This window comes from Aphelocoma coerulescens, unplaced genomic scaffold (assembly GCF_041296385.1).
Source record: "Aphelocoma coerulescens isolate FSJ_1873_10779 unplaced genomic scaffold, UR_Acoe_1.0 HiC_scaffold_75, whole genome shotgun sequence".
NCBI classification, from domain to species: Eukaryota; Metazoa; Chordata; class Aves; order Passeriformes; family Corvidae; genus Aphelocoma; species Aphelocoma coerulescens.
Genome location: NW_027184061.1, coordinates 863,081 through 881,351, shown reverse-complemented (window position 1 = coordinate 881,351; position 18,271 = coordinate 863,081). Strand labels below are relative to the sequence as shown.

Genomic DNA, 18,271 nt, shown 5'->3' with positions numbered 1-18,271 from the left:
GTTATAGACTACTATGTAAGATTGTCACAGGGTGAAAAATTTAGAGGTTTTGGGCTTCTCTTTATAGTATATAGATAAGAGTAAGAAATATCAAAATGGAGGATTGTTGCTGTTCTCTAAACCTTCTTCTCCGTCTTCTACTACTCCATATTCTGCAGTAAAAGTGGTTTGGAATGACTGGATGGAAAATTCTGCAGTTCCTAGTCGTGTTACTGAATAATTGGTAAGAAAGTAAAAATAATGTAAGTTTTAGTAACTATTGGTTAAAATGTCTTTAAAAGGCTGTGTAAATCTTGATAATGGCTCTCTCTCGCTCTCACTCCTACTTTTCCTCCTTCCATGCTGTACCTGGGTCACGCTAGTGGCTCAGTTCCTCTGATAAGACTTAATAAACAACTATCTAGAAGCGAGAAGACGTCTCGCTTTATCTTTTAAACTCCTTGCAAGGACTTTCAGCAAAATCTCTCCCATCAGGAGAGATTCGATTTATGGCATGGTAAAGTGTCAGAGAGAGAGAGAAGAGGCAGAGGGAGAGGGAGAAGGAGATTCGGAATAAGGGATTGGGGTTACAGCGCCCAGTCCTGCTCCCTCGGGGGTGAGGCCCCACAGCCGCAGGACAAAATGGATCTGTGGCTCCCGGAGCTTTCCCCGCTTTGGGCTGAACCCAGCGGGTTCCAGGCAGACTTTGGCCGCAGGGCCCGGGAGTTCAGCCCAGCCCAGCACAGGGGTCCCACAGGGCGTGGGTGTGGAGGGTCCTCGGGAGAGGGGGGGGAGTCCAGGAGGATCCAGGGGGGTCCCAGGAGGGGATCCAGGTGAATTCCCTGCTTCCAATGAGGGATCTGTATTTTAAGAGAGGTGGTTGATGGTGCTGTAAAGGAGCAAACTGCAGAAGAGGTCACAGAGAAGTCATTTAAGCAGGGACTACCCACGGTTAATTCCTAAAACCAAAATAAGTCAGTATTTATTTTGAGGGAAAATGATTTCTAATGGCATTTTGAGGGTCATCAGGATCAATACACAGAAGTAAATACAGAGAAATACAAAGAAAATACAAAGAGGTGAGACAGGAGCGGAGCTCGCTGGACTGATCCTGGGCAGAGCCTGGGCAGACCCTGCATGAATTTGGCTGCCTGAATGCAGCTCTTGCCTGGGCCCCAGGGGTGGCCCCCTCTGGGTGTCTCTCACAGCACCACAGGGATGCTCCTGCCCCTTCCCTGCTGCCCCAGGGTTCTGCAAGCGCCTTCTGGGGCCACCCAGACACCTCCCTGGGCCTCTGGAGGCCCCATGGCACAATGCAGACAGGGATCAAATCAAAGCTTCCTTGGAAGATGGAGGCAGGAGAATATTGCCCACCATCTTCTTTCCAGCTGCCCTCCACACTCCTGCAAATCCTGCTGGGACACTCAGGCTCTCCATTCCGGGGCTCTGGAGCTCCCGTGCAAACCCATCCATCACTGTGACCCCTCTCACATGGATATCAAGGAAATGACACAGCAATAGCTAGAAAATGTGAACTTGATTAACTTGACTGCTGGGGGGTGACTGGAAGATTACGGGGTGAGAACCTTATGCCTCCAAAAAGGGTCAACAGTTTGGAACTGGAACAGTCATGGAAACTTCAGCTTCTGGGGGAAAAGGTGTCTGGGAGCTCTGCGGCTGAGGATGGGGGGCTTCACTGACCCCTAAGCTGGGGGATGTTGCAGTGCCCGGGCTGGGCACTGGTCACGCATCCCCCGCGATGCCCTGCAAGCTGAGCACTGAGCTGGAGCTGGAGAGTCAGCGCTGAGGGGAGCCTCGGGGTCTCCTCCTCCTGCAGCTGCCCCCTTTTGCTGGTGTCTTGGCTCTGGGCCTCTGCAGAGAGCGGTGGCGCCGGCACAGCCGCATCCGGGCGCGGTTGTGCCTCAGCAGCCGCAGCAGCTCCTTGGGGCAGCCACGTCCCCGGCAGCGCGTCCTGCACAGCCCCAGGGGCTCTGGCGCTTCTCTTGCACGGCCCGGCCCAGGGAGCCCGATGGAAGGGACAGAGGGGCCGAGCGGGGCTGAGCCCTCTGGCGCTGCCCTTGGCCTCTCCGCGAGAGACTTGGGCCTGGCTGGGCTGCCCCGGGCAGAGGCTGCAGCAAGAAGAGCTCCGGCCGCCTCTGCCTGGTGTCCCTGGGGCTCAGGCTGGGCCCGATTCCCGCCCAGGGGCTCAGCCCCCTCTGCCGAGGGGCCGTGGCCGAAGGGCTGCCCGGGAGGCCCAGCACCCTCAGGTCCAACCTGGCTTTGCTCTGCCACGGCGGCTCTCAGGCCTCGCCCAACACCGGCTTGGCCCAAGGCTTTGGTGGCTGCCGGCCCCAGCACTGTCCCGCCTGCCTGACCCCCCTCCCTCACCTCTCCCCAGCGTCTCCAGAACCATCCCAGGACAAGGCCCATGATCAGCAGCTCCAGGGCCGAGCATGTCCAAGAAATCAGCACCACGTCCACCAAGGGGGTCATCCCAGGGCCCGGGGAGTCCTGCGGCTCCAGCTCCTCGTGAAGCAGAGCCGAGGTGCCCATGTCCCCCTCAGGATGGCTGGAAGGGTCGAGGGGATGGGCCAGCATCAGCAGCACACAGAACTGCAGCAGCCAGGAGAAGCCCTGGCTGGCCATGGTGCTCTGTGGGATGAGCCGCCACCTCCACGCTGGCTCTGGCCGTGGCTCCGTGCCGAGTGCTGCCCGGACTCTGGGAATGGCGACGGGCTGGGGACAGCTGACAGCCACCACACTGTCCCCAGAGCCTGTGATGTCACAGAATCACTGAATGCATTGGCTTGGAAGAGCCTTGGGAGATCATCGAGTCCAACCTCTGCCCCATCCCCACCACGGCAACCAGGAGAGCCCTGAGTGCCACACCCAGGCTTTCCTTAAGCACCTCCCCAATGGTGCCTCCACCCCCACCTGGCCAGCCCATTCCAATATCTAATGCCCCTTTCTGGGCAAAAGTTCTTCCTAATGCCCAACCCAAATGTCCCTTGGTGCAGCACAAAGCCCCTGTTGGCATCTGCTCTCTCTCTTGTCCTTGCCCAGCTCTGACAAGGCTGGTGCTGCCTTGTTGGTCCCTTGCCTGAGGGCGGGAGGCTGTGCCAGGGAGTGCTGCTCCACTGAGGCCATTCCAAGGGGCTGCTTTCCTTCTGCTTTGCAGATTTGCATTGAAGAAGAAAGCATCGGTTCAGCAAAGAAGGACTTACTGGGACAGACAATTTGTACAAGAATAAAGGTCAGTAAAGAGGCCAGGAAAAAGACAAAGAATGGAAAAGAGAATGTGGATACAAAAATGCTGCTAGCAAGAATTTTCTTGCTATTTTCTAAATCCGTGAGAGACTTTTCTCTCTCACAGAAGATAGCAGCAGAGTTCTATAAACAATGAAACACGTGCAACCTTGAGAAGCTTTGTTTATAGTACAGTAGAAAAATATTTTGACAGTGGATGTTTTAGGATTTTAGCCAACCACCAAGGGGTGGCTGATCCTTTATCCAGTTAGACTATGAAGAAAAAAGGCTATAAAAGAGTTTGTAAAATAATTAAATCAATCAATCTTGCTGCATATTTATGCCTGCTGGCTCTTCTCTCCTCCTCCCTACGGGTGCAGGACACGGTAATATTTTACGGCATTTAATAAGAGAAGAGGATTCATAAGTGTCTGAAGTACAGGGTTCTGGAAGAGCTTTTCAGTCAGCAGCACCTCGAGTTTTAAGATGGAGTTGGAGCAGTGCCTGAAGCTCTTCCCACACTTGGGGCACTCGCAGGGATTCCCTCACTGGTGCCTCTGCTGGTGTTTCCTCAAGGACGAGCTCCAGGAGAAGCTCTTCCCACACTCGGGGCACTCTAAGGCCTCTCCCTGGTGTGGATGCGCTGGTGGCTGGTGAGTTGGGAGCCCCCCTTGAAGCTCTTCCCACAGTCTGTGCAGCGGAAGGGCCTCTCCCCTGTGTGTGTTTGCTGATGTACAATGAGATAGGAGATCCACTGAAACATCTTCCCACACTCAGGACACTCAAAGGGCCCTCCCCTGGCGTGCATCTCCTGGTGGCAGGTCAGGCTGGAGCTCTGGCAGAAGCTCTTCCCACACTGCAAGCACTTGTAGGGCCGTTCCCCAGTGTGGATCCTATAGTGGCGGATCAGGCTGGAGCTGTGGCTGAAGCTCTTCCCACATTCCAAGCACTCGTAGGGCCATCCCCCTGTGTGTATCTGGTGGTGGATGAAGAGGCGGGAAGTGTGGCTGAAGCTCTTCCCACATTCCAAGCACTTATAGGGCTTCTCCCCAGTGTGAAGCTGCTCACGGACCACCAGGTTGGACCTCTGGATGAAGCAGAGGGGGGGCCTCTTCTCCTCAGAGCACCCTGGGCTGGCTTTGGAGCCCCTCCTTGTGGGGGATCCCTTTGGCTTTTCCTCCCCATGTGATTCCTGTGCCATTGAGCCACTCAAAGCAGCCTCTTCCATGAAGTTCTGCCATGGGGATTTGTCCTCCCTGGTCTCCATCTGCAGCTCAGTGCCTGGGGGAGCAAGGACAAGGAGAAGAAGGGACAAGAAGAGGAAGGAACAAGGAAAGAGGAAGGAAAGAACAAGGAGAGGAAGAAGGGTAGAGAAGGAAGAAGGAGAGGAAGGGACAAGAAGAAAAAAGGGAGAATGAAGATGAAGGAACAAGGAAAAGGAAGGAACAAGAAGAAAAAGAAACAAGAAGGAACAAGTAGAAAGAGGGGAAGGAAGGAAGCAAGCAAGCAAGGAAAAGGAACAAGGAGAAGAAAGACAAGGAGAGGATGGGATTTGCCTCTGTGCCACAGGGAAGGGGAAGGAGATCCCCCCAGTCCGTCCCTGGCAGGACGGCGTCGGCAGCGGGGCTGTCCTGCAGCCGGGGGCGATGCTGGGCTGGGAGATGGAGCAGGAGAGAAGGGAAAGGGGCACTGACTTCCTCCTCACCTGCCTGGGGCTCCCGGGGCATCGTCCTCTTCTTCACAGCCTCCTCCTCCTCCTCCATTCAGCAAAGGTTTGGGAATGAGAAGTCCTGTTTTGGAGGGAAAAACAAGGGGTGAGCGCATTGGCTTGGGGGTTCCTCCTGCCCAAGTCCATCTCTAGGAGTCACCACATATCTTGTGTCCATGAAAAACTCTGAAACATCAAGACTCAGAGGAAAATATCCCTCACTGAGGTTCCCCCTCTCTGGTCTCTCCACTATGGGGTTCTGGGGGTCCCCCTTGTCCTGGATGCTGCGGGCCCTGCATATACTGAAGGTCTCTCCTCTGCAGGGTCTCTGCCCGCTCCAGACTTCCAGGGAATCCCAGGGGTGCCTCCTCTTTGGTCTGCCTATTTTGGGGTTCTGGGAGTCCCCCTTCTCTGGGCTGCTGAGGGTCCCACGGGTCCCCCTCTCAGGGGCTGCACTAAGGGATGCCGAGGGTTTTGGGGTCCCAGGGGTCCCTCCTCCCCTGGCTCTCTGCTTCGGGGTGCCGGGGGTCCCCCCTCTCTGGGGTCCCCATTTTGGGGTCCCAGGGGTTCCCCCTCTCCAGGCTCATCCCTTCTCGGGGCTGCCCCTTCTCCAAGCTCACCCCACTCCCGGCTGCCGGGGTCCCCCCTCTCCAGGCCCCCATTTCAGGGTCCGGGACTCCCGGGGCTCCCCGCTTTTCTCTCTCCCCCCTCTCAAGGCTCCTCCCCTCCCCCCCAGCGCCGGTACCGGGCGATCGCCACGTGGCTCCCGGGACCCCGCACCCGCCACCCACCGCCGGGGCTCTGCCGGCAGCCGCCACCGCGACATCCCCAAAAAACACCTCCCGGGGACCCCGCAGTATCCACCCAAAGGGCATTTCGGGGCAGCTTTGGAGTCCTGCAAGATCCAAACCTCGCTGCACCCGCCCCGTCCCGAAGAAAAGGATCAGGGAGCCCCAAGGTACTTCGGCTGAGCTCCAAATATCCCTCCCCCCTTCAAAAGAAACCCTCCCAGGACCGCCCACGCTATCCGGAGCGAGGTCCCCCTTCCCGGTCACCTGCGGGATGCGGGGGCAGCGATGCTCCCGGCGGGAAGGGGCTGCAGATCCAGAGAGCGCTGGACGCACGCGGCGCCTCCTCTCGCTGCTCCCCTTCCTGCTCCCGCTCCTCCTCTGCCCCTCCTCTTCCTCCCGCTCCTCCTCCTCCTCCTTCCCCCCGGCTGCTGGCGAGGAGCTCTCGGGTGAGCGGGGCGGGGACGGGACACGGTGGGAAAGGGGTGGGTCACCCCCAAACCGAGCTGGGGGGAGCTGGGGTTCGGGGGACGGTGGGAAAGGGGTGGGAGAGGGCGGATGAGGGGAGGTGGGACAGCGGGAAGGGGGTTCCCAGTGAGGGTCTCCCAGTTAACGCCAGGACCCCCAAATCCCGTCCCTGTCCTCCCAGCCCCTCCCGGCGCTGTGGGGGCCGGGCCGCGCCCCAGTGCCGGCTCCCGGGAGCCCGAGCGAGCCGCCTGCCCGGCATCGAAGCTCTGGGCGCGGAGCTGAGCGGGCGCCGTGCAGGGAGCGTCTCTGCGCTGCGGGCTCTGTGCCTGAGCGCTGCCCCGCGCCGAGCCCCAGAGGCGCGGCTGCTCCGCTTCCTGCGCCGCTGCTCCCTGCGCAGGGGAGGCCGCGGAGCGCCGCGAGAGGGAGCGGCTGATGGAAGGGCTGCAAAAGCTGAGAAGGCTTTGGAGCCACTGGGGAGGCTGTGGGGGTGCTGAGGCTCTGGCGGGGCTGAGGGCACGCTGGCAGTGACTCAGTGTTGCCTTTGCTTCCTAGATCTCCGTCTGCTCGACGTTTCCAGTGAATCATTTAAAAAAACCCGGTATTCACGGACAGAAACTCTCTAACTAATTAAAGTTAGAAAGTGGTGCGTTTATTACGCCGGCAGGCGGCACGGGAGTCACCTCCTAGAGACGTGCCAGCCGCTTACCCGGTTATTTGCCCTCTATTTATTTCACAAAGTGTTAGATATTAATCCTATACATATCTCCAGCACCTCCCATTCCCCACTTCCTATTAAAATGCGGTTATTAGTCCTTTGCGCGTGCGCAATTCTTTTCTTGATTTGGGTCGGTGGTCTTGATTTGAGTCAGTGGTCTTGAAAGATGAAGTCGGGGATCTCTTCGTCACCATGAACTTTCTACCTTCTATTGTGGGCAAGCCTCGGGAAGCCTTCTGGAGACGGTCCATACCTCCTGCCTGTATTTGATCCTGCAATCTAGGTGCTGGCTATAATTCTATCCGCTTCTTTTGCCCTTATGACAGTTCATTTCCTATAAGCAAAGTTGCAGACAGGTACATAATGGTGAATAGCACTATACTTCTTGGCTAAATTTCTAACTCTTCGTTGACTTGTCTTTTGGTTCAGTCAGTACAAATTGCTTCTAACTCCCAGCTAAAGTTTAACTCTTCATAATCTTGACTCACTGCTGGTCTTGCTTTTGTCTTCCTTATGATTTTATCTTTTGCATGCAATGTTTGTGAAGTGCCCCCGCTGTCCCTTGTGTCCCCTGGGCACCGACAGCCCCGGCCCTTGCCCTGCTCCCCCTCCCACGTTCCATCCCGGCTGGCGGAGCCTTGGAGCTGCCGTGGGGCTGCCCCGGGGGCTGCGGCCCGAGCCGGGGCCCCTTCCCAGTGCTCCCAGTCTGCCCATCCCGCCTGGAGCAGCCAGCGAGGGCTTCAGCTGGGGCGGCAGAGAGGCGCTGCTGGGGGGTCCCACCTCCGCTTGGCTTGGGTTGTTCTTCCCAAGCTGGGCATAAACGACTTTGGGAGTTTTGTGCCACAAATCTCTCCCCTCGTGCACTCAGCCAAAGGGGTTTCGGGCGGTTTTCCCTTTTTCGGGGAAATCAAAGCCATGCACTGATGCTCCGAATTAGAGGCGGGAGTCGGGAGGCTGCAGGGCTTCCCAAGGAGCCGGAGGCAGCCAACACGCAGGGCTGGGCAAGTCGGGCCGGGAGCAGCGGAGAGCTTTGTTTCCCTTCCCAGCTGAATGGCAACTCGGGGGAATGCATGTCCCCCTTAATGTGCACCCCCACTTTGTATAACATCCGATATTCATGGCTCTGTTAAGGCTTTGTTCTTCTTGGGGAAGTTCAGGAATTTCGCAGGACCATGGCTGAGCAGCAGTTCGTGTCAATTAGTAACATCTTCTCAAATTTATGGTTTCTCTCGTTACTTCCTTATCTCCAAGTCCCTGGCCCTATCTCCAGTGGGATTCACAACATCTGTTTGTAAAGACACGTTCAATTTCTTCTCTTTTAATCCCACCTCTTCTTCTTTTCTCAGTACTTCTCTTTTCAAACTTTAAAAATGCCTCAATCTGTTCTTCCTGGGCTTTCTTTGGTTTTGGGATTATTCTCAGTGACCTCATTCTGTGTCCTTTTGCAGCCGTTTCTGGGTCAGGAGGCCTGGCTGCCACCTGCATGCCCTTGATCCCCTGCTGAATGAGCTGCACTGAGCAAGGTGTGGTGCATGGTAAAAAGATGAGAGTTGCTGTAGCACCTGAGGGGAGAAACAGCATCGGTTTAACCCATGGTCTGCCAGGGAACCAGGAAAACGTGTCCCATTCCCATCCTTTCCACATTTGGAGCGGTACATGAGCTGCTTTCTTCTTTCCTTTGTTCTCTGTTTCCCCACTTTTCCTTGGCCATCTCTTTGCCAAGAGCACTTTGAGTCCTTTAATTTTCCACAACCTCCTGCTCCTCCCGCTGAAAGAGAATCTGATGCCATCCCAGGGTGAAATGTGGCGTTGCTCATGGGAGTGGATTGGTGGGTGAGAAGGTCAGGAGCTGGAGCTGTGGGCTTGGTTATGATTTGGAGGACAGCTTGTAATCTAATGATGCATTGAAATGATCAGTGGGTTCTCTGGCACCTGGTATGAATTTGTTTGGGTTCCCAGGGGCTGCTCCATGGTGTTGTAGGATTTGTTCTGGTGGCCGTTCATATTTTCCCCATTTTTGGGTGCTCCCAGAAATGCCAGGGATGCATCAGTTGACCTCTTTTCTCTGATTAAATCATCACATCCTTGGATTCCCAAGTGATTTCGCTGGCCTTGTGGCAGCAAAAGCAGCCCAGTGGTCAAACCCACCCTGTATAACACAGACAGTGCCAGCAGATGTTGGAGTGGGGAGAGGGATGATTCCCCCCCGCTTTTGTGAGTGAAGTTCTCCCAACATTCTCCGTTTGCTGTTTTCCTTTGGAGCTTCAGGGATTTCTGTTGCAGAGTCCGAGATGCTCAGTGTGGGCTCTGCCTTTAGCGATGCAAATTCCGTCTGTGCAGGGAGGCAGAGCTTGGGGTGAGGGGCAGAGGGAATCAGCCCAATTCCTCTGGCAGGCAAGGAGAGCCTGGGACATTGTGCACACTTCCCCCAGCAGAGATAATTTGCATTTCTAAAGCTCCTCTGCTGGCTGCCCGGAAGGAAACTTCTCCTCCAGGGCAGCCATCAGGTGACTCACCTATGGGCCCCCCCAAAAGCGGCTTTTTTTCCCTTTTTTTTTTTTTTCATATTTTTAAACTGTTTATGAGGGAAAGGGTCAGTTTTAAAGCTCTTCCGGTTTTGCAAAATGCAACCTACAGGTGAATATTGAAAAACCCATTCCAAAATTCTGCCATCACTAACAGCCACGTACACACATACACAAAAAAGCCCCAAAGCAATAAAGATTTTTGCTACTTCTTGTCCTAAGACTAAAAATTGACTCTCACACCTTTGGCCCAAATCCAACTGACAATGTCAAAGTAGGATTATTAAGAAAACGCCTTCTAATTATGTAATCTTGTCACCAAAACTGGGGGGGGGGAACAAAAACTCTCCAACAACCTTTTTAGTGTTAGAGGATCAAGGCTGAAGAAAATGAATGCAGAAGCTAAATTTTTAGCAATATAATATTGAACATTTATTAGTAGAACAAAGGCAAATCACAGCCTGGGGCGCTTGGCAATGTTGCCAGAGGCGCCCTCCATTCATTTTACTGTGGACTTAAGTACTCTCCTGAACTGTTACATATTCATTAACCCAGAAAGGAATTTACACTTCCCTCCCCTTTCCCCCTGTCCCGTTTCTGCCCCTTCCCCCAGCAGGACACCGCCTCAGTCCTCTGGATCGCTTCAGAACTGCAGACAGGCCCCCTCTCTCCGGTGCCTCCGCAGTCTCCAGCCTCATTTGCAGCTGCCAGTTCCCTTGGGCGGTGTGAGCTCTGATGAGGTAACAATCTTCCTGGGATGCATGCGCTTTATCTTCTTTGTTTCTCTAAGATGTCTTGGTTCCTGGCTCTGTAGTTTCTCAGCTCAAAAGGCATTTATTACCGTGTGTTTATTAATACATTTCTTAACATATTACAACTATTTCAAAGTTACAATTTACCTTAATCTCGTTTCTACTTAACTACATTTTACTGTAACACTATTTCTACACAATCCATTATCACTTCTAAATGTTTGAATCATATCTGTGAAAGACAACATTTATCATTCACACATTTATCACACCAGGGTGAGGAATTCCAAACATGGATTCCAGGGGAGATAATTGAATATCTGCCCTGGGTCTGGCTCTTCTTCTTGCCAAAGCCAATGGCAGCAGCCGTACCCGTGGCATCTTGGTTTCTCTCAGCAGTTTCAGAAGGTGTTTCTTTATTTCCGCATTCATTCTTTCTACCCGACCTGAACTCTGGGGTGCCAGGGCGTTTGGAGGTGCCACTGTGTTCCTAAAGCAGCCAGAACAGCCTGAAGGGTCATTCCTGTAAAATGAGTTCCCCTGTCTGAGTCTATTGCTTCCACAATCCCATATCTTGGAATTGTTTGTTCCAAACATGCCTTAAGAACTGATGCAGGGATTGCTGAAGCAGTTGGAAATGCTTCTGCCCCGCTGTGAGCTGCCATGCTGTTAGCAGAAGATATTGAAGCCTTCCTGCTCAGGGCATTTCAGTGCCAGGCTCTTCCAGGCACCCCCAGCTCGGCCCTTTGAGCTGAGCATGCGGGCGCTGAGCTGCGCTTTGTCTCCTTCCCTTTCCTTAAGAGCAGCGTGTCTTGTCACTCTTTTCCCTTCTGCTGCCCTTGAAGCCCCATCCCTAAACACCTTTTCTCCCTCAGGCCAGGGAATGTCTGGTCAATCTCTCCTAGGCCGGCTCTGGAGCTCTGTCACTTGGCTGCAGCCATGGGTTTCTTGCCAGCCCCGTGTCCAGGGCCGTTCAAACAGGAGGCTGGGTTCAACCCTTGCCCTGTCCTCAACTCTGAATCCTCCTGTTCCATCCAACAAGTTTCATTCTGTAAGAACCCAGCGCTGCTCATCCATTTAGAGGCTCCTTTGGTTAACAAAGCTTTACCTTGATGCCAGGCTTGAACAATGAGAGATTCTGCTGCTGTCAGTTTTCAGGCCTCAGTTCCCATTAAAGCCGGGGCTGCACAATTCTGCAGACAATGAGGCCACTCTCTGGCCACTGGGTGAAACATTTGAGCCCAGGAATTCCTTTGGCATGGCCCTGTTTAACATCCACATGCAATTCAAATGGTTTTTCCCTGTGTGGGAGGGCCAGGGCAGGAGGCTCAGTTAATCTGCTTTTGAAGCCTTGAAAATTGTGCTTTCCTTCTGGTGTCCATGATGGGGTTTCTTGCCTGGCAGGAGAGGAGAGTTGTAGGGAGAGATGCCTGGCTCCAGAAGCGCTGCCTTTAGCAGGGACTCAGTAAGAGGCTGTAACCCCTTCCTTGCCTCCCTTGGAACAGGGTATTGCTTTTAGACACCACTTGTCCTGGATGCTTCAGAGGAATTTGGAGAGGCTCCATATCTATTTTCCCAATTTCCCTGGGGCTGCCCACACTTCTGGGTTCCCTTCAGCAGAGGCCTTCGAAGACATTTGACACCAAGGTCCAGCAGCATTAGCCTCTGTATCTCCTTTGACAATATGAATTTGCATTCCTACTTCAGCCACCAAATCCCTTCCCAGTAAATTGCAATCACAATTAGGAGCAAAGAGAAATTGATGCATTTCAAACCCATCCCCCACATCTACTCATAGTGGTTGAATAAAACACCCCTGCTCATCTTTCCCAGTTATTGCCTGAGTAATCAAAGAAATGTTGAGGATAAGATGGTGCTGAAAAGCATCCCTGTCCTCACTTTTTTCTCTTCCTCCTCTTTTCCATCTTCCTTTTCCTTTCTTACCACATAGATTCCTCCTGCTGCTGTTTGCCTTAACCATATTCCTGCACACTCCCTTCAACCAATCCCTTCCCAGCACACCAACACCATCCGTCCCCTGTTGCTGAGACCCCTTCTCGACTTCCCTTTTTACCCGTGCTGGGTGTCCATGTCCTTAATTAGCTCTGGGAGAATGTGCAAACTGCCTCAACATTGTCCCCTTTTGTATAGGAAACGATGTCCATGGTTCTGTTCAGGCTTTGTTGTTGTTCTGGAAGTTGAGGAATTGAGCAGGAGCTTGGCTGAGCAGCAGTGTGTGTCAGTCAGTGCCATTTTGTGGAGCTGCTGGTTTGTGCTGTCACTTGCTTGTGTGCAAGTGCGTGTGGCTGTGTCCGAGCAGATTCAGAGCATGTGTTTGTAAGGAGGCGTTGGTGTTGTTGGTTCGCTGGGGGTGCCCGGTTTTCGGGACATCCCCCCTGGAGCAGGGTGTCCCCCCTTGGTGCAGGCGCGGCCCTCAGGCAGCGCTCAGCCAATCAGAAGGCGCGGCGCTGGTGACTCAGCAGTTGCCAGGCAGAGCCGCAGCGCCCGGCGCTCCCCAGCTGGAGCCCACGTGTGGCCCGGCCTTGGCGCCCCCCGCCAGGGGAATTTGGGGAGGTGGGAGGGGGGGAGCGCCAAGGCCGGGCCGGGCCGTGCTGTGCTGGCAGAAGTGGCTGCGGCGGGGGCCGAGTGCGGGCAGGAGCGGCCGAGAGCCCAGCGCTGCCCCAGCCCGAGCTGCCGCAGCTGCATCGCTGCTCGTGCTGTGCGATCCGAGAGCTCTGGGGGGCAGAGCGAGCCAGGGCTGGGTGCTGGGCCTGGGGGGAGGAGGAGAAAGGCTGGAGGAGCAGGGCTGGAGACCAGAATGGTGAAACGATGCCCGTGGGAGCAGCAGGTGGGATTCTGCAGGAGAAGGAGTAGTGTGAGGAAGAGGAGTGTGAGGAAGAGTAGGGATACAGGAGGAGGAGGAGGAGCAGGAAGAGGAGGCACCGCAAGGTTCCAGCACTCGCTGTATCTGCAGCCTCCCCCCAGCCCCAGGAGTGTTGATCCAGCAGGTGATCAGGGAGGGGGATCCGTAATTTTCCCGTGGGTGAATCTTGGTGTTTCTGAGGTTTCTTGGGCTCCATGTTGGTGCTTTGGGTTTTTTTTGTGGGGGCTGAATGTTTATATTTTGGAGGAGGCTTTCTCTGAATCTTGATGTTTTGGTAGTTTTTGGTCTGTGTCTTAATGTCTGGGGGACTTTTGGGCTGAGTCTCTGTGTTTTTGAGATTTTTACAGACACAAGATGCCTGGTGATGGACCTGGGCAGGAGGGACCCCCAGCCCATGTCGGTCACCCCTTGTTTTTTCCCCAATCCAGGATTTGTCATTCCCAAGGTGTGGCTGGATGGAGGAGGAGGAAAAGCCCCGGAGATGCCGCACGAGGAGGGGCTGCAAACGCAGCCCAGAGAGATCCAAGGAGGAAAGAGCCCCCTGTGCCAGGAAGGCAGCCGGAGATCCAGGGGGAGCTCAGAGCTGGGGGAGAAGCCTCAGGGTGGGGAGAAGCCCCACAGGTGCTTGGAATGTGGGATGGGCTTCAGGTGGAGCTCCAACCTGATCAGGCACCAGAGGATCCACACTGGGGAGAGGCCCTATGAGTGTGGGGAATGTGGGAAGGGCTTCATCAGCAGCTCCCAGCTGATCCAGCACCAGGTGATCCACACCAGGGAACGGCCCTATGAGTGCTTGCAGTGTGGGAAGAGCTTCGGATGGAGCTCCAGCCTGAGGACACACCAGCTCAGCCACACTGGGGAGAGGCCCTACGAGTGTTCTGAGTGTGGGAAGAGGTTTCCGAGCAGCTCCGATCTCCTCAAACATCAGCGCATTCACACGGATGAGAGGCCCTTCCGCTGCCCCAACTGCGGGAAGGGCTTCAAACGCAACTCCTCCCTCATCAGCCACCAGCGCATCCACACCGGGGAGAGGCCCTACCAGTGTCCCGAGTGTGGGAAGAGCTTCTCCAGCAGCTCAAACTTGACCCAACACCAAGGGAGGCACCGCTAAGGGAAGCCCTGCGAGTGCCCCGAGCGCGGGAAGAGCTTCGTGCGCTGCTCCAGCTCCATCCCCTGTGGGAGGATCGGCGTTGGATGATCCCCAGTGACCCCCGTGGGGCAGAGCCCTGGTGACCCCCATTCCGGGTGATCCGCGCTGGGTAGGGGGAAGGTGTTGGAGAGATTTCTTTGCCTTCTCCTTGTGCTGCTGGGATTTGGTTGGTAATAAATTCCCTCCCTGTGCCCAGGCTGGGTCTGTTGTGCCCGTGCCGGTGCTCGAGGCGGGATCTCTCCCGGTCCTTCTCTCAGCTCCTGGGCCTTTCCTTGTATTTCCTGTCCCTGTGCAGTAGCAGAGGGCAGGGACAGAGCGGTTTTGGTGTCTCCCGGCATCCAGGCAGGGCCAGCCCAGCCCTGGGGGTTGCGAGGGGCATGTGGAGGTCCCCCATTTTCCGGACATCCCTGCTGGAGGAGGGTGTCCCCCCCCTTGCTGCAGCCCCAGCCCTCAGGCAGCACTCAGCCAAGCAGAGAATGCCCTCAGCTGGGGCCTCGTTTTTGGGCAAAGCTGAGCCCCTGGACATGTCCATCCCCATTTTGGGGTGCAGCTGAGCTCCTGGATACCTGGGTCCCCAGTTTTGGGGCTCTATTTGGCTTGCACAGCCCAGTTTTTGGTAGCAGGGTTTGGTTCAGAGGTGTCTTCTGAGAGAAGGATCTGGAAGCTTCCTCCATGTCTGGCAGAGCCAATTCCTGGCAGCTCCAAAGATGGAGGTGCCGGATGCAGAGATGCCCCCACAGCCCCTGGAAAGGAGGCAGGAGGGGGAGGGTGTTTTAAGGGTCTTCTTTTCCTTCTCATTCTCCTGCTGTTATTATTTTGGTGTCATCAATTTAACTGATACAGGGAGAAGGGTGGAAAAGAGGAAGTCAGAGCACGGGCAGGAGGGTCCCGTGGCGGCCCTGGGGCACAGGGGGTGCGGAGCGGGGATCCGGGGTGGCTCCCGGAGCTCTGGGCGTGCTGGGGGCTGCAGGGGGGCACCCCCTGAGCTGTGTCCCACACACACAGGGGTGTTCCAGGGGATGATGAAGTCCGAGTGTCACTTCATTAAGGGCACCGAGCGGGTGCGGTTGGTGCAGAGGAGCATCTGACAGCGGGAGCAGCAACTGCACTCACCAGCGATGTGGGGCTGTTTGTGGGGGACAGCCCGTGTGGGGAGAAACAGGCGCAGTGCTGGAACAGCCATCCAGCCAGACTGGGGTACAAACGGGCTCTGGCGGACAGGCTCTGCCGGCACCACCGCGACATCGTTGCCCCGTTGCTCGCGGCCCGCAGAGGTGCAGAACGTCGGGCAGAGCGAGTCCCCTCGGGCCCTGCCCTGGGGATGAGCCTGGAGCCCCTCAGCCCCCCTGGTGCCCATCCCCGGGGCCTCTTGTCCTTCCAGGTTCCCCTGAGGTGTCCCAGTCCATCCCAGTCCCTCCCAGTCCATCCCAGTCTCTCCCAGTGCCCCCGCGCGTGTCCATCCTAGCCCTGCGTGGCGCTGACGCCCCTCAGCCAATCAGAGCGCGTCTCTCTGATGACTCATCAGTTGCCAGGCAGACCCGCAGCGCCGAGTGCCCCGTGCTGGACTCGGCCTCCCAGTGCCGCGCGCTCCATTCCCAGTCGCTCCCAGTGCCCTCCCAGTGCCTCCCCAGTGCCCTCAATCCATTCCCCTCTCACGAGGGCAGCTCACTTCTCTCAGAACACCCCAACCCGAAGCTGTCTGTGCTTCTAGGCCGATCTCTTGTCCTGTTTTTCGGTGTTGGGCATTCCATCAAGAGCCACCCTTCTTTTTAACCTTGGCAAAGGGGCTGGGAGAGGGTTTGGGGGATCCTCGCAGGGCAGGGAGCAACTGGGATGGAGTTTGTGGAGTCCTGGAGGGGATGAGACTGGGTTTGGCATGTGCTGGAAGGTTTAACGGCGTTCTGGACAGATTGTGGACGAAAAAAAGAGGGGTTTAGGGGGTCCTGATGGCTCTCTGGGGGGTTTTTGAGAGGTCCTGACCCCTGTGGACCCCCAGAGATGCCAGCGGACACTGCCCGCAGCAAGATTCTGACAGGGATCGGGGACTTCGTGTTGGGCTTCATCTTCCTGGCGCTGGGGCTCGGCTTTCACTTGCTCGAGAAGGTGACGGGGGATCCCGGGAATCGCATCCCCCCTCCCCCAGAGCGTGTGTGCCCCCCCAGGCCCCCCAGCCCGGTGTCAGCCGCTTTGCTCTGCCCACAGAGCTCCTGAGCCGCCGGCGGCCGCAGCCCCTCCCCGTGGCCTCGGGCCCGGCCGGGACCCCCCGCTCCATCCCCGCGCTGATTTTGGGGGGGTCGTGTGTCCCCCCAGCCCTGCTGTCACTCTGCCCCCACCCGGCTGCTCCCAGTGTTCCCAGTAAGGCCCGGTCCCGTTCATTGGGGGCACTGGGGAGGGACTCTGGGGAACCCCACAGGGGGGCCGAGACTGGGGGGGCAGAACCGGCCCTGGGATGGATTGGGAATGGGGACCCCCGTGTGTCCCCCCCGTGTCACCCTGCTCTGGGTGCTGGGAGCCCCCGGCTGCAGGCGGGGGGGTGGGGTGGGGAGGGGTGGGGGGACGATGGGAAAGGTGTCTGAGAGGGGGATGAGGGATAGGGGCACAGCGGGAAAGGGCTTCCCATGAGAGTCCCTTCGTGTCCCCATCACTTGATCTCTTCAGCTGTTCCCTGGGGCTCTCGGGGGGGCAGAACCTCACTGGGGTGGTCCCCAAACCCCTGTCCCTCCCTGGGGGTCTCATGGGGGGTTCCTCCCCACCCAGCAGCTGGTGCTGAGGCGGCCGTGGGGCAGAGAGGGGTGGGAAAGGGGTGTCCAGGGGGGTCCCTTGAGCTCCCAACCTGCTGAGGGGTGCTGGGGGCTGCTGGAGGGGGGCACCCCCTGACCTGTCTCCCACACAGGTGTGTTCCATTCCTGGGGAAAAGCCCACTGGCACTTCCTTGATGACAACAACCGGGTGAAGTTCATGGACAGGAACATCTACAACTGGGAGCAGTTTGGGCACAGGGGATACCCCAAAATTTGGAGGTGGGATGGAGTTGCTTTGAGGTGGAATTGAGCCGTTTGCAGTGGGATGGAGTCGCTTTGAGGTGCCTTCGATCCCTCTTGGCTTTTGGGGTGCAGAGCTGTGAGGGACTGAAATGTTCCGGGTTAGTGGCTCAAACCATTGGCCACCGGCAGCAGCAGCGGGGCCTTTGCTGGCCGTGGGCACAGGGAGCGCCCGGGGGCACAGGGGGGGAACACCCAGCCCGGAGGGGACGAGCCGGGCCTGGAGCCAGGGAAGGGCAGAGGCCGATGGGAAGCAGATCCGGCCAGGTGGGACAGGGCTTTGGAGCAGGGCAGCGCCCTCCCTTACACAACTGGCCCAGCTCTGGGAACCCGCCCGGGCCAGGCCCGGGACATGCACACGGAGGGCTGGAGGTTGCCATCCCTTCGCATGGGCCATGCCTGGCTCAGCTGCGCTGCCAGGAGGGGCAGGGCCATGTCTTAGAAGGGGCCATAAACCATCAGAGCCCCCAAAGTGCCCCGGGATCCACAGTGTGACATCGGACACTGCAAAACTCCCCCGGGGGAGGTACCTGGGTGTTCACCCAAACCTGAACCTGTATTAACCCACCGAACTTGGAGTTTCCGGGGCTTCCCCAGCCCCCACGGGATCCAGCCTGGGACCATCACTTACACCAAGGACAGCGACATTGGAACAACCAAATCCAAAAGTTTTGTTCCTGATCCAGGGCTGCTGACTGTGTATCCTTCTACTCTCCTACTTTCTTTGCCCTTATACATTTCCTAAGTGTTACTTTTATGCTTTTAATATTACTGGAGATGGTAACCAAAAGGGCTCCAAACCCCCTTCACACAGCAACCAAACTGCTCTGAAATAAACCCTACAGAGATATATTTATGAACACAGATCTTTCACTGTTGTTTCACTCTAATCTGCCCCAGGGGAGCCATGAACCAGACCCTGGGTTACCCTCGCCTTCAGGGGCGGGGCGGAACAGGAGCCGGACACGGGGGAAGCTTCTGGAAGCTGCTCAAGGAAGCCACCCCTGGAGGCCCC

The 18,271-nt window shown here is 56.5% G+C and overlaps 1 pseudogene; it reads right to left on the bottom strand.

The window, feature by feature from the left end:
• Window positions 1-18,271, bottom strand: part of LOC138102437 (uncharacterized) — a 705,988-nt pseudogene that overhangs the window by 397,513 nt on the left and 290,204 nt on the right.